Below are 7,734 nucleotides of genomic sequence, written 5' to 3'. Positions count from 1 at the left end.
AGAGTGTGCAGAGGTGATTTACCAGGATGCTGCCTGGATTAGAGAGGGTACAGAGGAGATTTACCAGGACGCTGTCTGGATTGGAGAGGGTACAGAGGAGATTTACCAGGATGCTGCCTGGATTAGAGAGGGTACAGAGGAGATTTACCAGGACGCTGCCTGGATTGGAGAGGGTACAGAGGAGATTTACCAGGATGCTGCCTGGATTAGAGAGGGTGCAGAGGAGATTTACCAGGACGCTGTCTGGATTGGAGAGGGTACAGAGGAGATTTACCAGGATGCTGCCTGGATTAGAGAGGGTACAGAGGAGATTTACCAGGACGCTGCCTGGATTGGAGAGGGTACAGAGGAGATTTACCAGGACGCTGCCTGGATTGGAGAGCGTGTCCAATGAAGAAAGGCTGAGTAAGCTAGAGCTTTTCTCTTTGAAGCAAAGGAGGATGAGAGGTGACCTGATAGAGGTGTTTAAGAGGCGTAGATTGAGTGGACAGCCATCACTCTTCCCCCGGGGCCTGGACAAGAGGACATAATTTTGAGGAGTATGGAGGAAAGTGTAGGGGAGATGTCAGAGGAAGGGTTTTTATACCCAGAGGCGCATTCTCAGTCAGCATGGCATTCTCAGACATAGTCAGCATGGCTTTACAAAAGGGAAGTCATGTTTTACAAATTTGCTGGAGTTCTTTGAGGACATAACACATAGGGTAGATATAGGGGAACCAGTGGATGTGGTGTATTTGGACTTCCAAAAGGCATTTGACAAGGTGCCACACCAAAGATTATTACTTGAAGTAAAAAATCATGGGATTGGGGGTAATATTCTGGCATGGGTGGAGGATTGGCTTTCTAACAGAAAACAGAGAGTTGGGATAAATGGTTTATTCTCAGACTGGCAGTTGGTGACTAGTGGTGTTCCGCAGGGGTCGGTGTTGGGACCCCAACTCTTTACCATCTATATTAATGATTTGGAGAAAGGGACTAAGTACAAAGTATCGAAGTTTGCTGATGACACAAAGATGGGAGGGAGTGTAATGAGTGCGGAGGACATTGAAACCCTGCAGGGGGACATAGATAGGCTGATTGATGGGCAGACATTTGGCAGATGAAATATAATACTGACAAGTGTGAGGTCTTGCACTTTGGCAGGAAAAATAATAGAGCAAGTTATTATCTAAATGGAGAGAAACTGGAAAGTGCTTCTGTGCAAAGGGATCTGGGGGTCCTGGTGCAGGAAACACAAAAAGTTAGTATGCAAGTGCAGCAGGTGGTCAAGAAGGCCAATGGAATGCTGGCTTTTATTGCTAGGGGGATGGAGTATAAGAACAGGGAGGTCTTACTGCAGTTGTACCGGGTATTGGTGAGACCACACCTGGAGTACTGCGTGCAGTTCTGGTGTCCATATTAAGAAAGGACATACTGGCTCTCGAGGCAGTGCAGAGAAGGTTCACTAGGTTAATTCTGGGGATGGGTGGGTTGATGTATGATGAGAGGTTGAGTTGATTGGGACTCTACTCATTGGAGTTCCGAAGAATGAGAGGCGATCTTATTGAAACATATAAGATTGTGAAGGGGCTTGATCGGGTGGATGCGGGGAGAATGTTCCCAATGATGGGTGAAACTAGGACTAGGGGGCATAATCTTAAAATAAGGAGATGCCGTTCCAGGACTGAGATGAGGAGAAATTTCTTCACTCAGAGGGTAGTGGGGCTGTGGAATTTACTGCCCCAGAGAGCTGTGGAAGCTACTACACTCAATAAATTCAAAACGGAGATAGACATTTTCCTGGATAAAAATGGCATTAGGGGATACGGTGAGCGAGCAGGTAAGTGGACATGAGGCTAGGTTTAGATCAGCCATGTGATCTCCTGGACCAGTTTTCGATAGCCTGGATGGGTCGGAGAGGAATTTTCCAGATTTCTTCTCCTCAATTGGCAAATCATTTTTTTTTTCCCCCGGATGATCACATGGGTTTGGGTGGGATGAATAATAAAATAAAATGGGCGGCATGGTGCCCTGTTGGTTGGCACTGTTGCCTTGTGGGATTCGGTGATAACTAGAGTTAAGATTGGATCAGCCATGATCTTGTTGAATGGCGGAGCAGGCTTGAGGGGCCGATTGGCCTACTCCTGCTCCTATCTCTTATGTTCTTATGTTCAGAGAGTGGTTGGTAGGGGCTGCGATACTGCGGGCATTTAAGAGAATCTCGGATGTGTGTTGGCACGTGGCCAAGTGGTTAAGGCTTTTGTCTAATTACCTGAAGCCTTGGCTGAGGCTTGCGTGTGTGTCCTTGAGCAAGGCACTTAACCACACATTGCTGTGCGACGACACCGGTGCCAAGCTGCTTGGGTCCTAGTGCCCTTCCCTTGGACAACATCGGTGGCGTGGAGAGGGGAGACTTGCAGCTCGGGCAACTGCCGGTCTCCCACACAACCCTGCCCAGGCCTGTGCCCTGGAAACCTTCCAAGGCGCAAATCCATGGTCTCTCGAGACTAACAGAGGCCTACTACTACCGGATAGGGAGATGGATGAAAGAAATAATGAAGGGTTATGTGGGAGGTCAGGGTTAGATTGATCTTGGAGTAGATTAAAGGATTGTTACAATATCGTAGGATGATGGGCCTGTACTGATCTATCTTCTGAGCCGCTGTAATAATACTCGATCCAATCACTTTCTCTGGCCACACACCATATACCCATCTCAGTCAGCGTAAAGAAACCTCCTCATTGAAATCTCTCCTCTCTCACCGTAAATGTTCTTGATTCCCCAGCCTTCAGGAAAAAGACCATTAAAATTGATATTACGCTTCTATAGCTTTGTAAGTATTCACTCTCCAAACCCCTCAAGATAGAACTCACCCTTTGCACGCCCCTGGGGATGGTACTCACCCTTTGCACGCCCCTGGGGATGGTACTCACCCTTTGCACGCCCCTCAAGATAGAACTCACCCTTTGCACGCCCCTGGGGATGGTACTCACCCTTTGCACGCCCCTCAAGATAGAACTCACCCTTTGCACGCCCCTGGGGATGGTACTCACCCTTTGCACGCCCCTCAAGATAGAACTCACCCTTTGCACGCCCCTGGGGATGGTACTCACCCTTTGCACGCCCCTCAAGATAGAACTCACCCTTTGCACGCCCCTGGGGATGGTACTCACCCTTTGCACGCCCCTCAAGATAGAACTCACCCTTTGCACGCCCCTGGGGATGGTACTCACCCTTTGCACGCCCCTCAAGATAGAACTCACCCTTTGCACGCCCCTGGGGATGGTACTCACCCTTTGCATGCCCCTGGGGATGGTACTCACCCTTTGCACGCCCCTCAAGATAGAACTCACCCTTTGCACGCCCCTGGGGATGGTACTCACCCTTTGCACGCCCCTCAAGATAGAACTCACCCTTTGCACGCCCCTGGGGATGGTACTCACCCTTTGCACGCCCCTCAAGATAGAACTCACCCTTTGCACGCCCCTGGGGATGGTACTCACCCTTTGCACGCCCCTCAAGATAGAACTCACCCTTTGCACGCCCCTGGGGATGGTACTCACCCTTTGCACGCCCCTCAAGATAGAACTCACCCTTTGCACGCCTCGGGATGGTACTCACCCTTTGCACGCCTCAGGATAGAACTCACCCTTTGCACGCCTCGGGATGGTACTCACCCTTTGCACGCCTCAGGATAGTACTCACCCTTTGCACGCCTCGGGATGGTACTCACCCTTTGCACGCCTCGGGATGGTACTCACCCTTTGCACGCCCCTCGGGATGGTACAGATTTTATCAGTAGAGACTGATTGATACCTCCACCCACCAGTCACCACTCTGTCACCATTACCTGTCAGAGTCACCTTCTGTGCAGATACCCCGTGCCAGGCGTCTCCTTATGAACATACGACCACTGTACAGGCGCCATCTTATGTATTTATATTTACACTGCTTTCTATGATTATGTTATTTATCTCGAGTTTTTTTTGCGCTGCATCAGGTCCAGACTAATAATCACTCCGTTCTCCTTTACACCAGTGCACTGGAAACGACATTTAATCAATCCTGAGTCTTGAGTTTTGAAGGACGCCCCTCAGTCACGACCTTCCAGGGAGACCAGCCCAGCGTACACAATCACTCCTTATTTTCGGTCACAGAAACACAGAAAAAATACAGCACAATACAGGCCCTTCGGCCCACAAACTGTGCTGAACATGTCCCTACCTTAGAAATTACCTCGGCTTACCCATAGCCTTCTATTTTACTAAGCTCCATGTAGCCATCCAGGAGTCTCTTAAAAGACCCTATCGTTTCTGTCTCCACCACCATCACTGGTAGCCCATTCCACGCACTCACCACTCTCTGCGTAAAAAAACTTACCCCTGACATCTCCTCTGTACCTACTTCCAAGCACCTTAAAACTACGTCCTCTCGTGCTAGCCATTTCTGCCCTGGGAAAAAGCCTCTGACTATCCACACAATCAATGCCTCTCAGTATCTTATACACCTCTATCAGGTCACCTCTCATCCTCCATTGCTCCAAGGGGAAAAGGCAGAGTTCACTCAACCTATTCTCATAAGACATGCTCCCCAATCCAGACAACATCCTTGTAAATCTCCTCTGCACCCTTTCTATGGCTTCCACATCCTTCCTGTAGTGAGGTGACCAGAACTGAACACAGTACTCCAAGTGGGGTCTGACCAGGGTCCTATATAGCTACAACATTACCTCTCAGCTCTTAAACTCAATCCCATGATTTTACAAGGATGTTGTCGGGACTTGAGAAACTGAGTTACAGAGAAAGGTTGAATAGGTTAGGACTTTATTCCCTGGAGCGTAGAAGAATGAGGGGAGATTTGATAGAGGTATATAAAATTATGATGGGTATAGATAGTGAATGCAAGAGGTTAGGGGAGAAAAAAACCCAGAGGACATGGGTTAAGGGTGAAGGGGAAAAGTTTAAAGGGAACATGGGGGGGGGCTTCTTCACACAGAGAGTGGTGGGAGTGTGGAATGAGCTGCCAGATGAAGTGGTAAATGTGGGCTCACTTCTAACATTTATGATAAACTTGGACAGGTAAATGGATGAGAGGTGTATGGAGGGATATGGGCCAGGTGCAGGTCAGTGGGACTAGGCAGAAAAATGGTTCAGCACAGCCAAGAAGGGCCGAAAGGCCTGTTTCTGTGCTGTAAAGTTCTATGGTTCTATGGATTGATGAAGGCCAATGCACTGTATGGCTTCTTAACCACAGAGTCAACCTGCGCAGCAGCTTTGAGTGTCCTATGGACTCGGACCCCAAGATCCCTCTGATCCTCCACATTGCCAAGAGACTTACCATTAATACTATATTCTGCCATCATATTTGACCTACCAAACTGAACCACTTCACACTTATCTGGGTTGAACTCCATCTGCCACTGCTCAGCCCGATTTTGCATCCTATCGATGTCCCGCTGTAACCTCTGACAGCCCTCCACACGATCCACAACACCCCAACCTTTATGTCATCAGCAAACTTACTAACCCATCCCTCCACTTCCTCATCCAGGTCATTTATAAAAATCAGGACAGTCTTCGAAAGTCAGGAGGGTATGTTGCAACTTCAGAAAGCTCTGGTTGCCACATCTGGAGTGTTGTGTACAGTTCACAGGAAGGAGGTTGAGGCTTTGCAGAAGGTGTTTACCCAGATGCTGCCTGGTTTAGGGGGCATTGCCCTATCATGAGAGGCTGGATAAACGGGTTACACAGAAAACCTACAGCACAATACAGGCCCTTCGGCCCACAAAGCTGTGCTGAACATGTCCCTACCTCGGGTTCCTCTATTTCTCTAAGCTCCATGTACCTGTCCAGGACTCCCTTGTGTCAGCCTCCAGCTCCGTCGCTGGGTTGTTTTCCCTGGAGCGGCGGAGGCTGAGAAGAGATGTGTTCGAGGTTTATAAGATTATGAGAGGGATCGGATACATATTTAAGTATAGATTGTTGGAAGAAAGAAATTTATGGCTGTATTCCATTAGAAAAAATTACTTATAATTTAAGAGATAAATATGAAACGTTTCTGAAAATTCGGTGCCCTTATTTACAAAAGACAGGACTAACTATATAGGTGCTCTGAAGATGAAACAATTGGTTACTTGGGGAAAGAAATAAATATATATACTAAAGTTATTACGAACTCCATGGAGCATGTGGGGGATCTTCCGATATCCAGGCACTCCTTTTTTCTTTCTTTCTTTCTCTTTTTTTTCTATAGGGAAGTTAGGGGGGAGGGGGCAAGGGTTATATACATTTTTTTCCATACTTTACTCTGTAATCACTTAAAAACGCAATAAAAAAAGTTCTCAAAAAAAAAAAAGATTATGAGAGGGATGGATAGGGTGGATGGAGAGTATCTGCTTACCTGGGTAGAAATGTTTAATACTAGAGGGCATGAGGAGGGGTAGGCTCAAAGGGGAGTTTTTTAATCAGACAGTGGTGGATGCCTGGATGGGCTGCTTGGTGTGGTGGTACATTAGGTCTCTTAAGAGACAAGCAACACACACTAAATGCTGGTGGAACACAACGGGCCAGGCGGCATCTATAAGGAGAAGCACTGTCGACGTTTTGGGCCAAGACCCTTCGTCAGGACTCACTGAACGGAGAGATGGTAAGAGATTTGAAAGTGTGAGGGGGAGATCTGAAATGATAGAAGACCAGAGGGGGTGGGATGAAGCTGAGAGCTGGAAAGGTGATTGGTGAAAGGGATACAGAGCTGGAGAAGGGAAAGGATCATGGGACGGGAGGCCTCGGGAAAAAGAAAGGGGGAGGGGGGAGTGCCAGAGGGAGATGGAGAACAGGCAGAGTGATGGGCAGAGAGAGAGAGAGAGAGAGAGAAAAGGAGGGGAAAAATAAATAAATAATGTTTGGGGTAAGAAGGGTAGGAGGGGCATGAATGCAAGTTAGAGAAATCAATGTTCATGTCCTCAGGTTGGAGGCTACCCAGCCGGAATATAAGGTGTTGTTCCTCCAACCTGAGTGTGGCTTCATCTTGACGTCTGGGTAGCCTCTAACCTGATGGCATGAACATTAACTTCTCTAACTTCTGTTAATGCCCCTCCTCCCCTTCTTACCCCATCCCTGATTTATTTGTTCCCTCCTTTTTTTTCCTTTTACTGCCCATCACTCTGCCTGTTCTCCATCTCCCTCTGGTGCTCCCCTCCCGCTTTCTTTCTCCCTACGCCTCCCGTCTCCCCCTCCTCCAGCCTTGTATCCCTTTTGCCAATCACCGTTCCAGCTCTTGGCTTCAACCCTCCCCCTGCGGTCTTCTCCTATCATTTCGGATCTCTCCCTCCCCCTCGCACTTTCAAATCTCTTACTATCTCTCCTTTCAGTTAATCCTGACGAAGGGTCTCGGCCCGAAACGTCGACAGCGCTTCTCCCTATAGATGCTGCCTGGCCTGCTGTGTTCCACCAGCATTTCGTGTGTGTTGTTTGAATTTCCAGCATCTGCAGATCTCCTTGTGTTGGATTCTTAAGTGTCGTTTGGATAGACAGGTGGATGTGAGGAAGATGGAGGGAGATGGACATGGTGCAGACTAGTGTTTGGGTGTTTTTGACTTGCTTTTCAGCTGGATCAGCACAACATTGTGGGCTGAATGGCCTGTTCCTGTGCTGTACTGTTGCATGCTTTGTGTTCCACCACTGCACCTCTCCATTCCCGGCGAATGTCGTCTGCACCCTCTCCACCGCAGCCCTATCATAACTGCAGTGTGGAGG

The sequence above is a fragment of the Hypanus sabinus genome, unplaced genomic scaffold (genome assembly GCF_030144855.1).
Source record: "Hypanus sabinus isolate sHypSab1 unplaced genomic scaffold, sHypSab1.hap1 scaffold_885, whole genome shotgun sequence".
Classification (NCBI taxonomy): Eukaryota; Metazoa; Chordata; class Chondrichthyes; order Myliobatiformes; family Dasyatidae; genus Hypanus; species Hypanus sabinus.
This window is presented reverse-complemented; position numbering follows the sequence as displayed.